Here is a 24,623-nt window from a genome sequence, read left to right as displayed (position 1 = left end):
GCTAGCAGCAACAGAAATTGTTTGTGTATTATAAACCCAGAGTTCGAAAAGGCTGATCCTATAGAAGCATTCCCAGGTGCTCACAACTACTGCTTCACTCCAGAAGTTAACACTGTCCAAATCTGTTGGCTCACCTGCCTTTGTGATCACTCTAATGCATTACTCTCAAAAGCTGAGGCACCAATAAAAATAATTTTTAAAAATCCCCAAAACTGACAGCCCCCCACCTTATTTAACCTAAACCACTTCTTTTTGTCAGTAACGGATTAAGACAAGTTCACAGACATAGCTGAAGCAAGTTATCCAAGGAGGTGGCAGCAGCTGGTAGAAAGAAGGTCCCAAAGGACTAACAGCAGGCTGCAGGCAGTAACTTCTTCAGCTGGTGAAGCTGGAGCCAGCAGAGGATACAAGTGCCAGCCTAATCATGAACACAATTACACTGATGATATAGATCCCGGATCAGAAGAATGCAAACCCCCCATAAGGTCTGAGCTTGTCACCCGCCCAGAAAAGCGGTAAATAACATGAAAAAAATCAAAACCATGAAAGCTAAGAAACCTCCTAAACCAGTTAGACAAGAAGTCCACCAAGTTCAACATCCTCAGACAGAAACCCTCATGTAAAGAGTATGAGAAAAGAACATATACATTCCCTTGCCTTATATTATCAGTAGCTCAGGCATCTTAGAAGCAACATGTGGTGGAGGCTCTACCACCCAGCAACAGGCACACCGCATCGCTATCAACCCCTTTTTTGAAGCCACTCATATTTCCCATTTCACCCTCAGCAAGTACACAACAGTGGTGCAGTGATCACACTACACAAACAAGTAATTCAGCTTATTTTAAACACGGACAATTATTCCTCAAGTTGTAGACAAGGGGCATGCTTTTTAACAAAGAACAAGGCACCTTCGGCTTCTTTATGTCACTTGTGATTTTATAGAAATTGGCCATCTCCTGAACTGAGGATCTCCTTCTCATATTCAATCCTTCTATTTAGAAGCCGCTCCGTATCTCTGATCATCCCTGATGTCTTTCATGCATCTATTACACTTCCATTTCTTGAGATATACACAGTTCCAAGCACTCTACATTTCAGATTTGGCAATAACAAAAGTTTATATGACAACACAGTCATTTACTGCTTGGGATTTCGCATTCTTTATCAAACACTTTCTACAAGTCTGTTTGCCTTTTGGTAGTTGTGCCTCTGCTCACGCACACGGAACCAGGGTCACCACTTCTCTCTGCGCAAACGCACTGAGGCTATTTCATCCGCCATTTTATCACTCAGCAGACCTCAATGTTTTGCCTTTCAAGTCAAGATTCATTTCAAATTTGATTAATTTGGTTCTATTTGGCCACCTTATTATTTAGAAACGATCTGGAAAAGGGAGCATTTGCAAGAGCACGGATCTCTGGCAGGGCACTTCACTGGGAATAACCCTTCACTGTGAGAACCAACCACTTACTCCTAACCTCGTTTCCTGTCTTTCAACCCACTGTAAATCTATGAAAAACATTCTTGTCTTCTGAGAGCCTTGTTTCTTTACAGTCCAGGGATGAGAGGTCTTACCAAAATATTTGTGAAAGTCAAGTACACTACACAAGCAAATGTCTCACCTATGTGCACCTCCCCAACTGAAGAATAAAGAAAAGGTTGTTTTATTACTTGTTACAGCTTCACAAGCTTTTGAAAATATCATTTTAAAACCATACATGATATTTGGAAAGGTAAATTTTACAGTACATAGGCACACCGACTAGTCCTAAGTAACACCAACTTTGGCCACTGAAATAAATACCTGAATAATTGATCATAATCCCACCACACGCAGGCACGCGGACAATCACGGTGCGATTCCCCATGCCATCCCAAAATCACTGTAAGCCAGCACTGAACCCAGTGGCCTCCCAACCCTCCAACCCCTCCCCCCTTTCTCCCTCTTGCATCAAACCTAGCAATTACACAACAGCACAGTAAACCCAATCAACCTAAAGTCTCATAGAAAATTAGCTTATCAGCACCGGTTTGGTTCTGTCAAATGAGACTGATGAGGCTGCACGGCAACACGATCTCAAGCTTTGCTGCAAAGCAGACTGCGAGAAGAGTAAAAACGATCCAATCACGGTCTCACTTTTGAAGAGGCTGATCAAACATAATATAAAGCTGTCAAGCTCCAAAAAGCAGCACTAAAAAGCGAAGAGCCTTCATTCCTGTCCAACTACACCACACACAGGAGGAACTCACGCACCTGGTTTCAGAGCAGAAACCAAACAAGGGCAGGACCCAAGGCCCTGCTGTGCTCCCCACACAGCCTGTAGCTAAATGAAGGAAAAATATTCGTGGTTTTGCTGCAAAGCAAAGGCAAAAAGCAGAATAAAATTATAGCCTCACTCAGTGCAGAAATGGTTTGGAGAGAACCCCATATTTGGGAAATGCTTAGGTTTCGGTTCAGGATTTGTTAGTTAAATTACCAACGAAGCTGCTCCCCAAAAGCAAGTGAGCTTGCAGCACTTACATGTGCAGGAGGCCCAATTTATGGCAGCCCCGTTCCCCAAACTGGAAGCTTTGACAGGGTGAAGATTCTGAGGAAGGCTACCGGCAGAGAGTAAGTCTGGAGTAGTGCTTTGGACAAATAAACGTTGAGAAAACAGATAGAAGATAACACATTACATTAAGTGAAATGAGCATTTTTCACTCCTCCAGAAAATTAAAGATCTCGTTGGCATGATTCTTTACCTTCATATATTTGATTCACGAAAACAAAGGCATTTAATGAGAATCACATTAATGTCTATTTTTTCCACTTTCTTGATGGAAAGACATGTTTTCTAATCCTATTCTACTTTTAACCCACTAAAGACAGTTTACTCTAAACTTCATTTTACTCGACAGAAAACACAAAGGATGACTGGAGTGGAAAGACGATGGATTTTTTATTCCCCCTCCCCATCTAGTTGCACCAACATTTGAGGTAGCTATTTTGGCAGTAGCAGTAATCCTCACCGAGAACTCTGTATGCCTTTCAGTATCTGCTTTACAAACTCTGCTTCTACACCACACAAAGGATGCATTTCACTTTGTTATTACAGGTCATGGAACACCATAACAGCCTATCTTATGGTTAAAGAGATCAAAAAGCCAACTATCCCTACTGCATAAAAGTGAGAAACCATTTCTGATGCATGATCAAATTCTTACATAGAAAGTTCAGATCTCCCCCCCCCAGAGACCTCAGTGAATTAACTTCTCACAACAAACCACAAGCAAGTACAATGCACTTGCAAGTTCAGCAAAAATCTGAGTTTGTATTTTTAACAGTACAGTTGCAAAGAAAGCAGAAAGTCAGACTAGCTGCTTAAAGCTGCTGTTCCTTGCTAACAACAGGAAAAAGGCAATCAGCTTGAACAGATTTCTGTAAAAGGTTAAGCAGAGAGGGGAAGAGGGAGCTGTTAGTCTTGTTCAGTTTAGGTGAGCCTTCCTCATTTTCTCTCCCCTGGCCCCTACAAGCCATTTTCTCTCCTTTAGAAGTAGCTTGCCAACTTTAAATACACAGAAAAGGAAACATGGGATTCTCTGGACAGGAAGCTGAAGCTTACCTGCACTATTAAGGGTAACCTGGAGGGGAATACCCCATTTCCTATTCCAATAGTTTCATTACTCAAAGAACCCCGATGAATTCTCATGGTGCTTTTTTAGATAAAATGAATGCTTGACTGAACTTCTCAACAGCTCTCTCTCACAAGAGATTAAATTCAGTAAATGAAATCTACGTAAGGAAACTATCTTTAATTTGCTAAGACTAACATAGAAATGAGGCCAAGCCACAAAGTCCTTAATAAACTCAGTTCAAAGAAACAGCCATACAAATCCACACATACACAGGCTTTCAGCAGAATCTGTTCAGATCTCTAGTATGTAAAACTGAGAACAGGGTTTGTCTGCACCGATAAAATGCCCTTTGTATCATGCCTGAAGGTAAATATATACATAGTCCAGCTGAGTATGGACTGGAAATATATTAAAAGCCTTTAATATCATACGGGAAATAAAGCGCGTGAAAATTAACATTAAACAGAAGAAGTTTGCCATCAATTTGCATAAAATTTTAATTAACTCTTATAGACAACACATAAGATAGTCATTTCCTGTAACATGTGTAAAAAATTAATTTTTGAAAACAGTTATTAATTCACTCATTCTGTGATTTCAAGGCAGTCTGTAGAGACATCATAAGCTGCACAAAAATATTCCCCCTTTCATGAAATACATGGAAAGGTAACGACAAGTTTTCATCCAAAGGTTCATACTGCAATAACACAATGCAATTTTTCTGGTCATCACTAGAAAATACCCTCCAACGGCTCCCGCAGGTTCCCTTACTCCACGGACAGGACAGTCTTCAGCGGCTCTGCCAGCAGCCGAGAGCCCGGAACACGGCACCACGGGGGGCACAGGCAGGTTCCCAGGCCGCCGTGCTGCTGAACAGCTCTGAATGACAAAAGCACATCCTCAGCATCAAGGGATCCAAACGGCATCAACTGGGATATTTGCACCCCACTGTAATTGTCAAGGAACATAAGTGAAATAGAAAGCCTTGAAGGGCCACCGAGAGCCTTCTCCAACCCAAGACACCCTGAAGCACCTGCTACGAGAAGTTCCAACGTGTCATAAAGCTGGCACATGTGCTTTACCTCCAAGACGTGAATACACACAAAGAGCTAGAGATCTGCTCTCCTTGCTGTCAGGAGGGAATAACAGAGGCAGGCGATCCTCAGAGACCTGTATTCAAGGATAAATTGGAGAACCCAGGGCCTGAAGAGCGCTTCTTGATAGTCTGAAAAGAACCACGCTCAGAGGAAAGCGCTGCCAGGTGCTGACTAAGGCAGAAGTTCCCCTAGACAGACAGACACTGACACCACACCTGCACAGTGCAAACAGCACATGCTCACACACAACTCCAGGCCTTTTTTTTTGACCAAAAAAATGGAGCACAAGTATTTATTTAAAATTCACAAATATAATAATCCAGAAAAAAATGACAGCAAAGGCATTTTTCTTATACTGGATCCCACACTGCTAGAGAAATTTTCAAACTTAGTTAATTCTATTCCACCCCCCCCCTTCATAAATAATTCTTACAGAACAACTGCATGACCAGAGGCCATCATTATACTGCCTACGGCATGATATTGTACTGCAGTACAAACACTGTTCCCAAAACCAAACAGGAAGAGGGGCAACTGTACATTGTGGTCGCTTGGAGAAGAGCACTAGGAGAAGCGAAGCAGCTTGGCACTATACGTAACAGCCAACAAGTAGCACACTTATTAGCTCTCTCCTGCTTTTGTACGGTAGAGAAAACAGCAATTCATGTGAATAAAACAGTAAAATGAAGACACTGAAATTACCATCAATGCCCTTCCTCAACCTTCAAAATTATTTAGGAAACGAGTTACAAACACAGATTGCCAAATGGTTTGAAGAACAGGGTTAACTTCAGAAGAAAGGTTTCGGTTCCGTATTTCACAGCTTAAATGCTTGTCTTCCTCAGTGTAATTTCTGAGAGGAGGAAATGGCTCAAAATTAAAAGTTTTGGAAGCCTTCCACTCCCTTTTACAAATGAGAGAACAAGGTCAGCTTTCACAGACAGCAGGTGGCCAAATTATTTGTTTATTTAAAGAGTTAATACTGAAAGATAGTTCTCCTTCAAATTTATGCATATTCATGAATCCCAAGGTTAGATTTTACAGTCCTGCCTCAGACTCACAGAGAAAAACTAACTCCAGGCTGTACAGCCACTTTGCTGTGTGATTTAGACACACAAATTTGCTTTTCTCCATAGCACCTTTTCTTACTACGCATCTACTTAAATTACCTGGGCAGTATTTGAGCTCAATGGAGACCTTATCTCACTACTCACCGAGTCTACAGAAATCGGGGGCAAGGAGCAGAAATCAAACTTTTGTCTTGCAGCCGAGAACACGGCAGCGCTACCTGACCACCTGAGAAGCCAGAGCTGCCGGTGCTCTGGCATTCACAGTTACTCTGGCATTCACAGTTACGTTGGACTTTGCTGCCCGTGATGCAGCTGGAACTATTGGCAGCATGGGAAGCAGCTGCAAACATGCTCCGAAGTGCTGAGAAAGGGGACAGCCTCTGTAAGAGCCGTGCAGATCACCACAAATGATCCAAATCTGACCTACGCTGGAGGTCCAATTTTAGGATTACAAGCTTTGACTATGTCTCTTTCAAAATAACACATTCCTCCTTCTACGGCTCAGTCAAGTGCCATCAACAGTGCTACCTACATTTTACACAGCAGATCTCAGTTTATTTTTCATTAGTAATACAGCAAGTACCAGCTGCATAATGAATAACAGAATATTGCAGAATTACAAAACAGCGTAAGGTCAAGCCATTATGCACTGAACCAGAAATTCTAAATGCAAATTAATCCAACACAGCAGTGAAAATACCTACCCAAACTCTCAAAAGGAATTTGTTCTCTGGGGATTACCCACTTGAATGAAAGCATTTAGTCTTTTATTCTCACAAATGGAGAAGGAAAGAAAAAGTTACTCAATGTGTGCCTTACCAAAAGGTAACAATCTGCAATAAATTCAGTTTACCAGGTACATTTGAGTAGCATTTTCAACTGAATTCAAGACAGTGGGAGACATTTCTCTCCTTCTATATTTTGATTTTGGAAGCAAAGAACATATCTGATATCCTTGCAAGAGGATGGGTCTTAGAATCTATTACTAATTAGCAAAGTCCAGCCTTGTCACTTCGGCTGCTTACTGAGTGACAGGCAGTTGCCACAGGGAAGCCATTAGACCTTCTCTCCAACCGCTCAGAGCCCTGAGAGATCAGCTGGAACACAGGAGGAACTGCAAATAATGCAACCTAAAAGCCTGCAAGACCACAACGTATTGGCTATGTTGTTTAAGCCACAGGGTTTTCATATACACTTGCAATTTTTAAAATTCGAAAATGACAACAACTACTGTACCCGTATATATCTGTGCTCATATATGAGACTTGATATTTCCGGAAGATACCTGCTACTTACAATTATCCAATGATTTCATTAACTAAATTCAGTTTAAACTTTATCACTACAAAGCAGACGTCACCATGTGCAGTTTCTCCTATCCACCTACACACCAGACACGCAACCACATTAATAAAATTCAGTAGGCCAAAGGCAAATGCTCATCATGACAAAGGTTAGGGGAAAAAAACAACAGTTTAACTCTCCATGTTACTACTGCTAGAACCTGAACGACTTATTAATACTTATACTTTATGACATGAATTTCTAATGAAAAGGATTGTTCAATGAACAGTGCAAGATCTGCAAAGCCATGTCTGTCCACACATTCAAAACACTACTATTTTCTTCAGTTTAAATTTTACAGTGTACCGGCTGCTAGCACAAACTACAAGCCTGTAAAGAAAATGGAGACTGACTTAATATCCTGCCTACATTCATCGCTGCCCATTCATGGCATCAAACTTCAAGTGCCATCCCTCACAGCCACCATGCTTGCACACTCATCTTGGAAAGTCAACACATGGACTTAATTCAACTATCGTAACTGGTAACAATTAACACAAGGTTACTCCAACCCACAGAAATTAAGCTACATGCAGTTGGATGCTCATGACTATTAAGTTGCTATAAAATTCTAAAGCAGGAAACATATATCCTAAAATCCTCTATGCATTCTGCTGGAGCAACATTTTGGCCAAAACCCAGGGTTTCACACTAGGCTTTCTGCTCAGCGGTCAGGCTCAGAGAGGAACTGAGGATGTGGCTTCAGGTTTCACTTTATTCTCAGCTGGCCGAGGGCTGCCACAGAAGGCAGCGTCCTGCTCCTACCTGCTCTGCTGTCAGAGGCCACCTCCTTGCCCCTCACGCCAGATCTGGAGATAGAATCGGGTCAGTGACCTGATCGGACAAACTGGGGGGGTGGGGAGAAGGATAGCTGGGGTTTCTGGCAGATCACATCACCAAACCAATTAATCCCAAGGTCACTCTAATTACTTTAAAGTACATCACAAATACGGCAAGTAACAGTCATTTCAACAGCAATCTATAGTTCCATTTCACAAGGCAAAATGTAAAGCTACACCTTGAAAGCTCAAATTGGTGAAGTCAAAGATGCTGGGTTAGATTTGGGGCTTGCTTTCGGCAGGTAACAGTGCAAGAAAAACAGCGCGGTTTCTGGGAATTCTCCTTTTACTACCTGGCTGCTAGTACCAGTAATACGTTCATTTTGCTTCATGTTGAAGACAGCCACAGAAAAGCAGGAAATCTCGTCCTCTACTCTTTCAAACTTGGCTAACATCTTCAAATCTTGGCCTCGCCCTTTTTACGCACTGAGTTTAGCTATCTGTCCTGCAACACTTGCTGTTCAGCTTTCCCTCTTATTCCTCCATATCTTTTATCTTTTCACACCGTACACACCACACAGCTTGCAAAATCTTTTCCAAACAACTCTACCTCTTTTCTTTCCTCCTAACAGAGCTGTCTAACATACCCAACGTCTCCAGCTTGCCAGGAAAAGCAATTCCATCCAAAGCAGCTCTGCCAGGCAGAAAGCATGTGCAGGCAGAGGAGAGGGCACAACCACCCTGCCATCAGCAGCCAGGCTTTGGAGTGGGTTACGTTTACCACGAAACAGCACTCAGAAATACTCCTAGTACCTTTGATCTACTGTGCTGCGCCAGTTCCTGACTTTAAGCTATAGTCTTAAATTCAACTTTGATGCAAGTGAATCGCTAAAAGACAAAAAAAAAAAAAAAAAATCAGCACATTTGACAAAGATTTTTCCTCGTTATGCTACTTAAAACTCTCCCATTCCTTCACTCAGGCACTACTAAGAATCATCCTTATTCACAAACACAAAGATATGTCATTTTTTTGGTTTATTATTATTTTGTTGATTTTTGTGGAATTAGGAGAAAAAAAATCTGGCTTGAAGATGCCAGCAAATCCCACTTTCTCCCATGCAGATGTACAGAAATATTCAGCTGTCACCATCACAATTCCTCAAGTTCTCTGAAGCTATCCTTCAGCAGTAATCTTCTACCTACTCTAGCTATTCTGGATATTAAGACGGAAAATTATTTGAGTGGGAGTTAGCTTGCTCTCCTCAAAGAGGATGACAAAGGCTTGTTACTAAAAAGCATCTGTGCCTGTTCCATTATTAAAGGTCATTTTCTTCCAGTCAGCTCTTGCACAGAACATGTTATACCCTCTTAGCTTTGATGCTCTGCAATCAGCAACTCCGTACACATCCTCAAGACTCCATACACCCTGTAAGGAGCCACACATAGAGGACCATACCTACCATGTGTAATCCAAAACTCAAGCCTCCAATATTTCTGAAGTAACTGATTATAGTTTGAGACATGTTAAAAAAAAAAAAAGGCAAGTAAATCCCCTGTGTGGTACCTCCCACAGCTGCCTGGTGTCCCTGCAATGTTGATTATTCCTTTAACCACTGTTTTAGCATAAATCATGAAAAACATTCTCCCTCTTTAAACTTACAAACAGAAGAAGAAAATGACTTAAAAACTCACCCATTCCATTTTCTAATCTTTTTCAAAAGCATTCCATCTAGTCCAAATGCACAGAAGAAATTCTAGCCCATTAACATCCATCAGCTAACAAAAGGGTAATGAATTCATCAATATTGCTAAAACGCGTGGGTACAATATCATGCTGAATCATTTAGTAACTACATTTGCAGCAAGAAGAGCTCAAACAACCTGCCTTACACTGCCAGCAACCATCTTCCTGAAGGAGAAAAAAATGAATATATTAGGATCACCCTCAATTTTGTTATCCCTCTTGACGAGGCTGGTAGTGTCTCTACATGCCAGTATTTCCATGCCAATCAAATCCTGTCTGATGTTGCTCCCCTCTGGACATCGTCTTCCTTAGCCAAGCCACCTGCTCACTTGCAAGAAGTTTTCATTGCTCATTTTTCGGCAAACAACATATGGACCCAGCTTATCCCTGCTTGTTTACGTCCAGGTCAAATACATTAAGTCTTAAATTGAGTTTTCAATCTGCAAAGAAATAAAAAACAAACCCCCATATATCGTTCCCTCAACACTGGGCTGCTGCAATTGTTACAGTGCCACAGACTCGACCCTGATTTTTGTTATCTATTTACAAAGCTATGGAGGGACCATCTTCCTCCTCCAGCAAGAAGTCTTCCTAACAGTTACCAGTTCTTAACATAAGAAAAGCCACAAGCTACCAAAATCAGTCAGTCTTAAGAGAAAATATATTATGAACTAACCTGAAAGCATAACCACCAAAAAAAGGCCACACCTGTGGCTGGGACTACAGGCAGAGTATCATGGGATAAAAGCTGTAAACAGAATCCATGCTACGGAGTACAACAGTATAAAGTTATTGTTCACATAACAGCACAAGGAAAAGGTATGCATTCTTTAAAAAAAAAAAAAAAAATCAGGCTTCATAATATAAAGAAACAAAATTATCCTTAAAGTGTAGATTAGAAACTACCTTGCTTGTTTTGCCCTGTCTGGATATGCCAAGTCTGGTCTTCTCTGCTTCACTGCAGTTTTTAAAATGATAGTAAGTATACTGCACTTTTGTTTACACTTTCAGTTATAATAGTGTCTAATTAAGTCCAAAAATAAAAAGGCTTTTGTTAAGGTAGCCTTTCTAAACTGAGTACAATTAATTCAATTCTCGATACCTTAGCTTCCTTAATATAGATAATGGCTTAGAATACATACACTTACACATGTGTCTACACATCCTTAACTCCCACGGCTTAATTCAATTAATACTATTAAATCTTTAATGCTTAGCTTCAAAGGCTTTTTTAAATTTTTAATAGCTCTCATAGGTTAGCATGAATGTGTTAAGTCTTTCTACTATATTTTAAATAAACTCCTCTTTTCTTTCTACTTTGATGTTTGCCTTTCTGACAACCCTATACTCTGTGAAGCTGCAGGAACTTTGTTTTCTGTGAAATGATGACATTACAAACTCAAAAAGATATGTTAATCACCGAGCTGTAACCAGGGCTTTTTTTCCTCTCACCTGCCCTCTGGGCTGGGAGTTGGCAATACAACAGGTTTAATCAAAACACTGTAGAAACCCAGGAGGAGAGAGGATGCAACCGGGAGGGAAGGGGCTCTTATTTGCATCTGTTTAGCATGTTAACAGCAGGCAGGGCTTAATCCTCTTTTACTCTGGTTTCCCACGAAAGGTGAAAATGCAAAAGTCACCATATTTTATTAAAATAGTTCAAATAGGAGTCTTGACAAAAGACTAGTAGAGCTTGATGGAAGCATACGCCTCACGGCATTTTAAAGACACATCCGTTTCACACGGCTGACAGGCACTCAATGCGTTTTTAATTGTAAAGCTTTGTCTGCACCAACAGCATTACCATTAGAAATTTGGTCAACTAAAGCTCCAGTTTATATACACATGCATCTACACAGGCACACACAGATACGCAATCTACCAGTTCTGCTACCTGGCGAAAGCTCCACTGTGAGCAAGCTGTGCTATTAAACAAGGCCACTACACCAGCGTGTTTCTCCCCCTCTCTTACTCTCATTCTCTCAAGACCCCTACCCACCTTCCACAGCTCAATGTCTAAACTTGGAATTTGTGAGGTAAAAGAGACAAAGTTTTGACAGCTTATTTCAGGGCTTTCCATAAAGCATAAACAAAAAACAAAAAGAAAAAGAAAAAAAAAGAAAAACAAGCACAGACTTTCCTCCTCCTTTAAAGCTTATTTTTCTTCTGAATAAGAAATCCCTTCTTAAAATAAAACTAAAAATCAGCATTTCCAGGGACAGAAAATGGCACTATAGTATTATATACACTACCCAACCTGACAAAAAAAAAAAAAAAATCTGGCTCTGGCCCAAGGCATCCAGACACAATTTTGTGCTGGCACGTACATAACAAAAATATTTCTGCATTCAGGATGTTCAAGCACGTTTCTTGCATTTACATCTGAAAAGCTAACTACTAAAAAATGACGTGCCGTGTTGGGCATCAACTGAAGTAAACGACCAGTCCCAGACCAACAGATCCTTCACATGCTCGAAGCGAAGTCTGTGCTTACATACTTCACTTGATCTAGGCCATAAACTACGTAACAGAAAACCCCTCACAAAGCGTATTAAAGCAGTATAATGAAGACAACCTACAAAACCATCCTGCTGTTCTTCACCTCTTGAACATTTCAGCAGCCTGCAACATAAGCAGAGTTCCCACCACGCGGAGCACTCCCCAGTATTACACACCCTCAGCTACAGAACACGTTCTGCCTTTTAAAGCCGATGTAAACACTCTCTTGGAGGCATCGTATGCTCGTATTATTGTGAAATTAAATATATACAGACACTATTAGTTGGCAGATAGACATCAAAATGTCAGTTATACAATTCAGTGTGCTTCAACCAGCAGGATAGGCAAAAGCAGGTTATTCACTAGGTAGTCAAACGTAAAAAAAAGCCAGACATTTCAGTCTGTCTCAGTGTTTCACAAAGTGGTCAGCGATTTGTACATTTTAAATGCAATACTTAAGCAGTTTTGCAGACTAAAACAACACTCACATCCTTTGATGATATACCTCAGTGCTTCTCTGCAATAAAACAGTTTAAAAGTGATTTTGCTGTCACACAAGCTTTTATACTTCAGCTTCTCCGAAATTTAAGCATTCTGATAGCCAAGTAAAACCAATTATAAACATTCCTGTATTTTACTTCCTTATTAAATCTTTCCAAGAGAATCAGTAAACATATAAACACAAACATCTTTCAGAGAAGCCACCCAGGTACCAATCCTTTAACATATTCAGAAAGCAGCTGCTTTGCTGAAAAAGTATAAAAACCATGGGCTGCGTAATTACAGTCTGGTGCGATGGCAGTCTTCCTGTTCTTCTGAGTACCATGTAGAAGCTTCTGCTTCAAAAAGACACAGAAGGAAGTTGTAGAGATTCTCAAAAACTGCAATTACAATATTAGATATTGAATTCTGATATGCATTTGCATACTTCTAACAAGAAAAGTACTTCATGTCACCTATGCTATTGATCTAAAAACATTCTGACGGAGGCATTATCTTTACTTTCTGAGAAATACTCTCCTAAATCGGTAGACAAAGTTTAACTTAACAAACACTGCTCAACAACAGCAGCAAAAAAACCAGTAACACTTCTCATCAGTAATAAGCATTCCAAGACCTTTAAAAAAAAAAAAAAAATCACTGCAAGAAGCATAGTATTACAAGAAGCAATGATAAAACCATGCAGTAAGCCAGTATGGGCTCAGAACGCAACTATTTCATTAGATAACAGAACAGATGCAAGGTCTATATTTTCAAATGGTTATAACAGATAGAGGTTTTTATCAAATAATGAAATACCTGGGCAAGGGCATATTAAAGATTCACCAGATCTTCCCTGGATCTGAATCCTGCTGGAAATGCACAATTCAGATCTCTCTTTAAACAGACATTACTATTCACACTCTAGCAATGTCACAAAATGGTAGGGTGTTTCACCGATTAGTTAGCTAACCGAATAATTTAAATCATTAAATTTCTGTTTTTCAAATAATAATTCAAGTGCTTTCCTTTACATCTACCGCGTGACAGAATACATTCTACTTGACCATCCATCAGAGAACACGCAGGTGAGTTAAAATAGTTTTATTTAGAACTGAAGGATAAGGACTAATTAATGATCGTAAATTCTGGCTCATTTCAGTAGGGTTAGATCAAACATCTATGCCCTGCTGCTGTTGTCACAAGCCTCATCCCTGTCCAAACAGAGCTGAAAGTTAGTGGAAAGGCAGCTGGAGCAGCAACTGGGTCAACAGATTTGGCTGAAGAAATGTTCACTGCTAAAAGACAAAAAAAAAAAAAAAAAAAAAAAGAAAATCGGGAAATGACAAAACTAAAATGCTGCCCGGGGCCTGTTCACCCAGTTAGCAACACACAACTAGCCACTCGAGAACAGATTTCCTACTTACAAGGAAAGATGTGTGAGGGAGTCTTTCATGCCTGCGTCTCAGGGGAGGAAGCTGTCTTAAAAAATACTTTGTTTTGCCTGTCCTAAGTAATATTAGAACTGTATATATCAGTTATTTTAGGGGGCTTTATCCATGAGGTCCTACAAACAAAGGTGTTATTTGTGAACTGTACAACCCTTGCACCAGTGAGCAATTACTCATGCGATTAGTCCCAATGGAGTCGAAAGCACTGTTTGAGAAAGCAACTGCTTGCCAACCTAAGGGGTTGCACAATCAGGAAAAAAAATTATAACAAAAACACAGAGGGGGGATAAATTGCATCTGACTAAAACTACAATCAAGAAATAACTGGTGACAGATTGTTAGTTAAGTACGAGGAAGTGATTTAAACAGTCAGGAGCAGCTGTAGTAAGATTATACGATTCTCTATTAAGAATCTTAAAATATCTTTGTTCTAGCAAAGCTATGAAAAGATCACTGCCCTTGTAAAGGTTCAGAAACTACTAAAACGATGTTAAGTCTAGAAATTAATATGATTTCAAAGCAAGCAAGAAAAACAACTGTAAAAGCACATCCCTGCCATCATTAGCGCCTTTGTCGCCCATGCTGACACTCTTCACTCGCACGGGCACAACACGTATTGTACCATTCTCGACGGCAAAACTCAACCACAGAGAACAGCCCCAACGCACAGCAGACGAGAGCTCGCTCTGCTTACGTTTCTGCTTTTTAAATAATGAAAACTAGCAGTTTGATTTTAGGGCATTGCATTATGTCAGTGACATCTTCAGAACTGCAGGAAAGTCTCTATAAGGTTATACTGCAGGGAGATTAAATCAATGTCTGGCTGTTGAACTTCTCCAGAGGAACAGACAGGGCATTTTAGCCATGACCCTCAGACTCCACCGTCTATCTTCAAGTAGTCACTTCTAGAATGACAGGCCCCAAAATTGGCCATGAGTATAAATAAGCAGCTTTGAACTTAAAAAAAAAAAAAAAATTTGTTACCTAATTTGTAAAAGTATTGTTCATTGAGTGCTGCACAAAAGAGCAAATTATTAATAAATTAGTATTTTACAGCAAAGCATGAGAACAGAAATTTCCCCTGAAAAAGAACATCCACCAAAACACTGGGTCTACAGGGGATCAGATCCATGCCATAGGAAACACGTATGTGACCAGAGAGAGGAACCATGACTGCTATCCAAATAAGCAATAAAACCCATGTATGCATGTGCAAAGTGCAAGGTAATTATGAGGGCAAGAAAGCAGGAGGAGACAGAGAGAAGTCTAAAAGACAAAGGACAGGTCTGTACCATGGCTACAGAAGTAGACCAGACCACGCACAAGTGTTCTCCTGATGGGGTCATGCTCTGAAACTGTTCTCCTTCCCATGCCCTGTACATTTAGTATCTATTATACAGTTACATGACAGAAGACTCAGCAACTGTAGACAACTTTAATAAAACAGCACTGGGAGGAAAGACAGGAGCAGTCAACAATGTGGAAGAAAACTGCAGAGGTCTCATGCAAAAATTTCAACTAATTACTTCAGGCAGCTCAGGGAGCTCTACTCCTAGCCATGGAAGGAGAACTACTATTTGAAAAAAAAAAATGCATGCATCAGGACAAGGAAACATACCAAGTCTGAGATTTTTTAGAACTTTATCCAGACACCTCCACCATAAAACTTTGACAAGGGGAACCGCCACTGCAGCAATGTACCCAGTTCTGGGCCAGGACTGGTTTAACCCAGTCGCACTGCTAGAGCCAGCCGCAGTCCCGCTGCCAGCAGGGACCTGGTCGTGCCCGAGCTCTCCCCTGCTCCGGACTCACGCTTCTACACCTGGAAAGAGCTGGCTTGTGCAAGCCGGCATGCGAGCCGCAGCACGGGCAGTGCCACCAGACCACGTATGACCTTGAATGCAAGCTCAAGGCATTCGTTAGAGGCATTTATGTTAACAGCCCTGGGTGACAAGAAAACAGATACACACACCATTAACAATTAATGCAGTACAGGGCATTGGTTCCAAGATCAATTTTTAAGTTCAATTTTTGTAACAATACCAAAAAAAATTGAGCTGAAAGTTACCTCTACGCAAGAAAAACATTTCACTAAGCATAGTGATTCAAAGTAACAGTTCCATGTAAAAATGCACAACAGTGAATTACAAACCAAATTCTGGTGAACATCTCCGGTTGCCAGTGGCACTGCAACCAGAAAACACAAAATACTTTTATACTAATTTTCTAATTAGTAATCATTCACACAAACTCCACTACTGGATACTTACACACATTTAACTACTTCTGGTAACTCTGAACACATATACTACAGTTTGAAGGAACTCAATCTCAGTAATTTAAGCTACTCTCTCCTTAAAAACTGCCCACAACTTCTAGGTACCTACAAAATGCACCTTTGAACCGTCTGATCCAACTATTTTGCCTTTTATCAACAGTTTGGAGCACTGTCATAAAAATCAACCAAATCCCAAATGTGATAACCAAAGACAAAACTGTGATTTGCGAAATGATAAATAAGTGATGCCAGCGATTCAGTAGCTTCCTACCTCCCGCACCACACACCAAGAGGCTCAACTGCTCAGCTTCACTGCGAAGCTCACTGTCTCGGAATTCACTTATTCTGACATACAAACATTCTAAACGTTCCATCTCCCCACAGAACAGGAAAGCAATCCTGTATTGGCCACCTAAGCTGATTAATTCTGGGACTTTTTATGGCCTGCTATTCAGCACATACCAGTACGTAACCAAAGTGAAGTATTCCAGTGCTAGCGGACCTACAATTACACCTAGCAGGTTTTATTCTGGAGGACAGCATACATGTTGTTCTCCTCCACAGCGTCTCATGCCTTCTTAATAAGCAGTCAGGCTACTGAAATACACAAAAAACCCGCTGTTCTTTGAAGCACTTAAGACAGCAGGATACTAGTACGTTTCGATACCTTCCCTGCACAGATCAGAGCAAGGCAAAGTGGAAAAAGAACATTACAGATGTTCACACAAAAACAGGTACCTTTCATGTCCTATTAGCAAGGTCCCAAGGGACAATTCAGCGCTCTGCAAATATGGCAGTGGAAGACTGCAAAGTTGCTTCCTGAGCACCAGTCATCAAACAAAGATTTTAGAATAACTTACATTCTTCTAGACCAGGTAAAACCAATAGCCATCTCCCCATCCTATGTACGAGACCTAAGAAAAGCAAGATCACGAGTATCATAACTACTCTGTAATGTATTTCTCCTAAAACAGATTATCATTTAATGATTTCTCTCTCAAAAAACAAAAAAACAAAACAGCAATTTCTGTATCAGGAAAGACTGTCAGCATTTTTATGAAGTAACAAATTAGGCCTTTGGCATTTCACAGCAGTGATCCAAGATTTGAGGCTTCTTAAGAGCTCCAAGTTTTAAAGCAATCAAATGGCTGACAGCTGGAACAAAATTAGCATGATTAACCAGTTATGTAAATAATGATGCGGTCAGTACAAGCTGAATTTATTTATGCTCATTGCATTATACAGCACTGCTTGCACTGGACATCAGATGTTTGTCAACTATTCATTAAAAATGACTGGAGGAATAATGGACGTGAAAAACAACATGAACGTTACCAGCCAGGCTACCCGACAGCAAGGCCTCTCATATCTCTTCTCGTATTAGGGCAGGACCATCAGCTTATAGGCAGATAGGGCTTTTTTTGCTCAAATATTATCCAACGCCACTTAGCTCCTACCTAGGGAACAGGTCACTTATTTTTTTCTAAAGAGAGAGGCCCACCCTGTTAGTATCTGCTTACATCTCATTTCCTCAAGGCAGACAGTAGTTCGTCAGCACATGTAAAAGCCAAGCTAACGTGTGCTAGACCCATCGTCACAGTGGGATGATCTCACGTAGTTCCTTTATGGCACAAAGGAATTTACTATCAGCACCCATAAGGCAAACTTCCTGCAGTACAACTTGCAGTCAGTTCTGCCTTATCAGAGTTCGACTTCAGGAATGCATGCTCATGGTTAATTTGTACTTCATAATTTTTGATAACATAGTTAAATATTTAATATATGGAAGATTATCTTTGAAACTATCTAGCTGGTTTACCATTACCTCGGGTCTGTAACAGGAAATTTATTAAAAGTTTTGATTCTTCTCAATAAAACACTATATACAAGTTTGTCCGAAAATAAAGTATCCGCAAATCAGCCAAGACATATCTAGTATGTTCTTCCTAAATAGGCTGTATTTTGATAAAGATATCATTACAACATATTTGTATTTTAAATTAAAAATCATTCTAACATCCCATATTTTACATCCTAACAATCCCATTTTCTATGACCTTGCCTCGCACAAAACACAGCAACACACTGGAATTACACAAGAGCTCCATATTACCATAAAGCACGTATTTCAGTGGAGAGAATAATAAAACTTAATCTTGTTGCCCCATTTGCATTTTGAACTCCTGAAGTTGGCCTCTACGGTCCGTAACAGCCGCAACACACCTTAACAACCTGAACAAGCCTTCTAGGCCTCCTGTTGAAAATGTCTGAATGCTCATATAATTCAGGACATTTTCTTAGTAGATTAAGAAAAAGGAACATGTCCAATTCATGTAAATTTTTAATATAAACTAGATTTTCAATCAGTGATGATGCCATACTTAAGAAGGGGGGGGGAAGGAAGCATTACATGGCCCCTGGCCAAATAAAACCGAGACCAAACGTTCTTACGGCTTTAAAATAGGAAACTTCCATTGTGGGTAACCTGTGATAATTCTTGTTTCACTACACTTCACAACAACAATAACGCTTAATATAACGCAGCACGCTGACTACCCGAGACCAATCCGGAGCATCAAAGGTACTGCAGGCACAGATTGAAAAAAAAAAAAAATATATATATATAAAATAAAGCCTTTAAAAATAATTAAAACCACTACTACACATCTTCCAAATCGACTGTATGACTGAAAAAATACAGTAAGCCCCGCACCGCCACAGCCGAGGCTCCCGAGGCAGAGGGGGGGTGACGGAGCCGGCGAACCCCCCCCCGCTCCCCGGCGCTGCCGCCGCCATCCCCAGCCGCCCCCGCCCAGGTGCCTTCCAGGGACGCGGCCGGCACGGGAAGGCAAGGCCCAAACTTTCAGCCGCCGGCTAAAACCCTTCGGGGGGGCTGCCGGGCCTCAGCGGGTCGGGGCCCGCAGCTCGGGAGGCGAAGGGCCGGGGCGATGATGCGTGTCCCGTGTGTTCCCCCCCCCCGCCCCAAGCAGCCCCGAGCCGGCAGGTCCCGCAGGCGCGCTCCCCGCTCTCGGGCTGCCATGATGGGCAGTAACTGTTGCTGCCCACCCTCACCGAGACAACAAAGACCACCCCGGTCCCCCCCGCCGGGGCTGCCCCGCCGCCCCGCCCCACCTGCCCCGGCCCCGCGGCCCTCAGACCGCAGCCCCAGCCCCGCAACCGGCCGCCGAGCCCGCTCCCTCCCTCACGGGGAGGACCGAAGCCCCGGGGGGGGACCTTTCCCGCACCCAGCCCGCACCCCGCTGCTGAGGGGAATGGGAGGGGGGGGAGGCTCTTCCGCCGCCGCCGTCCGTCCATCCGTCCCCCCCCCTCCCCGCCCCAAGCACCCGGCGGTTCCCGGACTGACCTGGCGCTGCCCGCGGAGGGTGCGGGAGGAGCGGGGAAGGAGACGCGGAGAGGGGTGTCCCGGGGCCCGGCCGCCGCCGCCGCCGCCTCTCGCTGGGTTTGACACCCACACGCACCATCCAACATGGCGGCAGCCGGGGGGGAGGAGGCGGAACCGGCGGCCGCGCGCGTCCCCGAGGCGCGGCCCCGGCCCGGGCGCGGCGAAGGGCTGGGGGGAGGGGGGAAGCGGCGGCCTCCGCCCGGGCTGCGCGGCCCGTCCCCGCCGGCCCCTGCCTCACTCAGCCGGCCATGGCGGGCCGCCGCCGGCTCTCCTCACAGCCAGGCCCGCCGCCTCCTCGGCCCTCCCGGCGAGGAGCTTTAGGGGCAGGGTCCCAGGAGAGGGCCCCGCTCCCCGCCCGGGCCCGCTGCCGCCTCAGAGGGGAGGAAAACGCCTGAGGAGCCCCCTCCCCGCTCTCACCCCCGAGGGGAATCCGGCTTCAGGGCAGGCGGGAGAGGAGATCCCCACAAAAAAAAACATGGCCCCGGGTGGGCTGCCAGGCCCCGAAGCGGCTCCCACCACCTCTCGAGGTGCCATCACCCCACCTTTCCCCCTCCCGCCGAAGATGCCAATACAAAATCGTGGCATTTATGGATGGGGGAAGCTTTGGGATGGCAGGAGGGGGCTTTCTGGTCGCCACGCTCTCACGTGTGGAAACACGAAGGCGGCCGGAGGAGCCGGGCAGTCTGGGTGGGTCGGAGCACGAGTCCTTCCCTCTGGGGATGGTGACTAAACCCGTGTCCGGGTCCGCAGACCGTTAGCAGTGTCATTGTAGTTCTCCCCGAATATATTTGTTCCCGCCATAAAACCGTGAGACAATTGAAGGAAGCGGGACGTTGCTGGCGGGGAGACGGCCGGGGTTGGTGGGGGTCAGGGAGGAGCTGGCTCGCAGGACTCCACTCGTGTTGCCGCTGGCTCTGGGTAGCACTACTGGGCATTTAAAGCCCAAATTCCCGAGGAATCTCACCTTATTAAAGCAGAGCAAAACAAAGGAAACTCAGAGCAAAATCCAGCGTGTAAGATGCTGCTTTTCAAGTAAAAGGAAGGTCAGGCTGAGCGCCGCAAAGTTACAGCCCAGCCCTTTCTCCCGTGGAGTCCATAGCAAAATTCCCACTGACCTCGATAGAAGACAGATTGAGGTTTAAATATGGAAGAGCAGGGACTGCAGTGAAACACCGAATAAGCTGCATTAAAAGCAACTTGTTTAGAAATGCTGCAAGTTCAAATGCTCTGAATACCATCTGGTAGCTGGGAAGCCAAGTCTTTTGCAGCGAGCTGCGATGCTGGCTTAGCTGTTAATCTTGAGCTAGGAGAGCTCGGCAGAATTAAATTCTGGGTGAAAAAATTAAAGGATCAGCACGCATCTGATGCTATCAGCAGGAGTTGAAAGAATACTTCCTTCTTTTCTCTAGAAGAAAATTACAATCATGGAAACCTAATGTTTCTGTACATGTTCATTAATCCTAATGATTAGCTGCTGACAGCTCTCAAGAGCGAGAAGAAAGCTCTTGGTTAAAATAAAATGGGAAGAACAAGATTGTTCCTGCTGCCTTCTCTCCTGCCTGCCTTCCTTCCACGTCCAGGGAGACAACTCTCCGAAGCAGGAGGCAGCTTCCTCCCCCTTCCCAGCTCCATCCCAGGTGCCTCTGTCTGCAATGTAAGGGTACGGATCAATGAACCCAGCCAAGAGCTCCTGCAGCTGGCACACTTGTATCAACAAATCTGTATTTTCTATCAACCAGATCAAGCTACTGAGTGCAAACAAAACAAGCCAGCCAAGTAAAATTACACTTTTTTTTATTACACCCATGTTAATGCCTTAAATCATGGTGTTCCTGCGACACTGGCCAGGTACCCAGCTGATACATCTGCACCAGTGCAGATTTGCCCCGGCTGCAAAGGGACAATCCCTTCCAATGGTCCCCCAAGGACATCCCCAGTGAGAGGAGACTCACAGCAGTGGATCTATGGCTCTCATTTCATATCAACAACAGGGCTTCACTGCTATTGATCTTGTGAGTTTAAACCCAGGAGCTAGCAGAGAAAACTTTCCACCCCAGTGCTGCCTCATCCCTGTTCCGAGCAGGCTGTATCACACCTTGGATGTTGACCCAAGCAGCTCTATCAAGCCGTTCCCAGCCCACAACATTTCAGCTGTGTTGGCAGAACCAGAGTTCAAGGCCATTATTTGCAATATGAGTTTGGCATCAGAAGCCGATAGCCACAGCACCTCCCCGGCAACAGAGCAGCCCACATGGAGAAAGCAGATGGCGGCAGCAAACCCGGCGAGTGGGAGTAGAGAGGTCATCGCATGGCAAGGAGCAGAAGGATAAGGAGCAGTTCTGCAGTGCGATGGCTGGCATGCAAGAGACTCTCCCAGCAAAGACAAGGCAGGCGCAGCCTCCCCAGCTCTGCCTGGCCACGGCTGCCCTCCTGACTAACCTAGCGAAGAGCAGCTGCCAGGAAGCCCCAGGAGGGCCTGTTCCACAGCCATAATGTGAATATCGCCCACGCAGCAACTACCGCCACGTGGGGCTGAGCACACCACTAATTAGCTAATGAGTTGGTTCCAAATGTCTGGCCACGGCACGAGTGACAACAGGAAGAGCGTTTGAATAGCACCGAACAGTGACAAGTGCATTCATCTCTTCTTGCTGACCCCAGCCCCGCATTAACAAATAGGTCACAAACAACAGTGCTTTACAGTGATCTAATCCTCCAGCCATATGTCGGCTGACCGAAAAAATATAGGGGGAAAAAAGCTGCACAGAAAACGCCAAAAAGCTCTGCAAAAATTCTAAGGAAAACTGGATAAATATATCCCTGCATTTTGAAATTTGATTTCCTCACTCTATTGTTTCTCATTTCCTGAGAGCTGGCTTGGTGGATCGCATTTTCTGCTGCTGTCTCCAGTGCTTGTAACCAAACAAGGCTGAATCTCATTACCCTGATGCATGGCTCTAGCTGTATGCAATCTGATCTCTAAATCACAGTCATTTTTGCTCCATTACCGATTTGCCTTCCCACTCCTAACCTATAGGTCTTCAAGGGAATCAATTCGAAAATGGAGACTAGCATCATCTAATGAAGGCGTGTTTAATGCGCAGCACTTAAGTGCGTATTGAAGTAGCCAAGTAAGAACCCGCCTCGTGTCTCAGGAGGTTGGGCACCCTCCACATGCACCGACTCTGGTGGATCTGGCATTTCTCAGCCTCCCTGGGAAGCCACGTGTTTCTGCATGGAGTGAAAATGGACTTCAATCTTTTAGTGCCTAGTTTTGGATATCTGCTAATTAAATGAGAATCTGGGCAAATGCAGTCATTATCGTCCTTAGAGCCAAAGCAGCAAGACATTTCTCAACAAGCACAGGCCCTCTTCTGAATTCTCTGAGCTGTCTGCACATCGCTGGCAGAATGTATTCAGATTCATACAAAACGGTGTTCACCCCAGGTTATTCCCTCCTGGATTCATGAATAGTTCATTGAAATATGCAAAGTCTGGGTTACACTTTTGTCTGCTTTGATTGGACACATGGATCCACAGAGTCTGCAGCCCTACCATACGTACAGGACTACAAGCAGAGGAAAGCCAAAACAGAAGTTTAGTTCCCATCATGTTTAGTTTGGCTTAGGTTATTTCTTCAAACATCCTTAGATAAAGGTAGTTACAAGGAGCAAAATCCAAAAGATGATGAACGGGGGAGAGAACTGCCCAGTAAGCCTGTGCCTGAGTTCAGCTGGAATCGACCCGCGTTTAATCGGAATAGACCATGCCTACAGCCAGCATGAGAGTTTTAGTTTCATTTGTGATGCAGACAAACTTGTAGAACTGTTTCCAATGCAAATACTCATTTTGACATGTTCGAAATTAATACACCTCTAATATGGGCTTTCAAAACAGACCTTTTCTGAGCACATTAGCAGATTCATGAAAAGAGGAAAGAGAATGCAACCCCAGCACATTCTGGTTTTCGCAAAATGAATATGCACTGACAGTGCAAGAGGCAGTGACTTTTGAAATGTGCTTAGCTCTAGTAATTACCAAGTGGTGTGTTTCTTCAGAAGTTCGAGCTGTTCTCATCTGCGGGCACCTTCCCTCATTCCTTTCTCCTTACTGCTCTGTACGTGCAGCTTCTCCCCGTGCTGCATCGCGAAGCCAAGGCTACTGGGTTGCTTACATCAAATCCCACTAAAGCCTCAGGGTGAAATTCCACAACAGTTTTAATTGACCTAAGTCAGGGTGTTGTGGTTCCTGCCCTTCCTCCACCACCCATTCCCATTCCCTCCCTACCACCAACACCAGCTTATACCAACTGTGGTGAAGACTAATCACTTTTCTGGGGGGGAGGGTTACTTCTCAGCCAGTTTAGTTCCCTGAACCAGCTCACCAGAAGGTCAGATGAGCACCCACATCAGCCAAAACGAGGGGACAGGGCCACTGCAAGGTCCCACTGACTGGTGAGGAGGTATTTTTCTTCTTTAATAAGATACAATCAGCACATTTGACCTAAAGAGCCTGGCTTTGCTGCCTGTTCCCAGGCTGGGAGCACTCACCTGTTGGGACTGTCTGCATAAATGTGAGCGGCAGACTCAGGGCCAGGGTATTTGTAGTGAAGATGGGCTCATTTAGTGTTACCATCTGCTTTGCCAAAGCAAGTCACCAAGTCAGAGCCTGTAAGCCCATGCCGGAGGACAAGGAGTCCCTTGCAGTTGGTACAGCTTGTGCTATCTCTCATGACTTCCTCACTGTGATGAGAGGACTTCCTGCCAGGAAGGAGCTGATGGACAACGTCACCCATCAGTTCCGCTTCATCATTCCTCCAGCCACCCAAAGAATGTCACCCAAAGAGTCAGGCCCTCCCTT

The 24,623-nt window shown here is 43.6% G+C and overlaps 1 protein-coding gene across 2 annotated transcripts in view; it reads right to left on the bottom strand.

The window, feature by feature from the left end:
- The window catches only part of EPN2 (epsin 2), a 46,414-nt gene extending 26,534 nt beyond the window's left edge, over positions 1–19,880 (bottom strand). The window contains exon 1 of one of the 2 annotated variants that reach the window (XM_075436347.1): positions 19,725–19,880. The gene's annotated coding sequence lies outside the window, so the exon portion shown is untranslated. Of the gene's footprint in view, positions 1–17,220; positions 17,243–19,724 lie in introns of those variants that run through there. The other variant, XM_075436348.1, reaches the window with a different exon arrangement.
- Positions 19,881–24,623: the final 4,743 nt, after the last annotated feature.

The sequence above is a fragment of the Opisthocomus hoazin genome, chromosome 15 (genome assembly GCF_030867145.1).
Source record: "Opisthocomus hoazin isolate bOpiHoa1 chromosome 15, bOpiHoa1.hap1, whole genome shotgun sequence".
In the NCBI taxonomy this organism is placed as follows: Eukaryota; Metazoa; Chordata; class Aves; order Opisthocomiformes; family Opisthocomidae; genus Opisthocomus; species Opisthocomus hoazin.
This window is presented reverse-complemented; position numbering and strand designations above follow the sequence as displayed.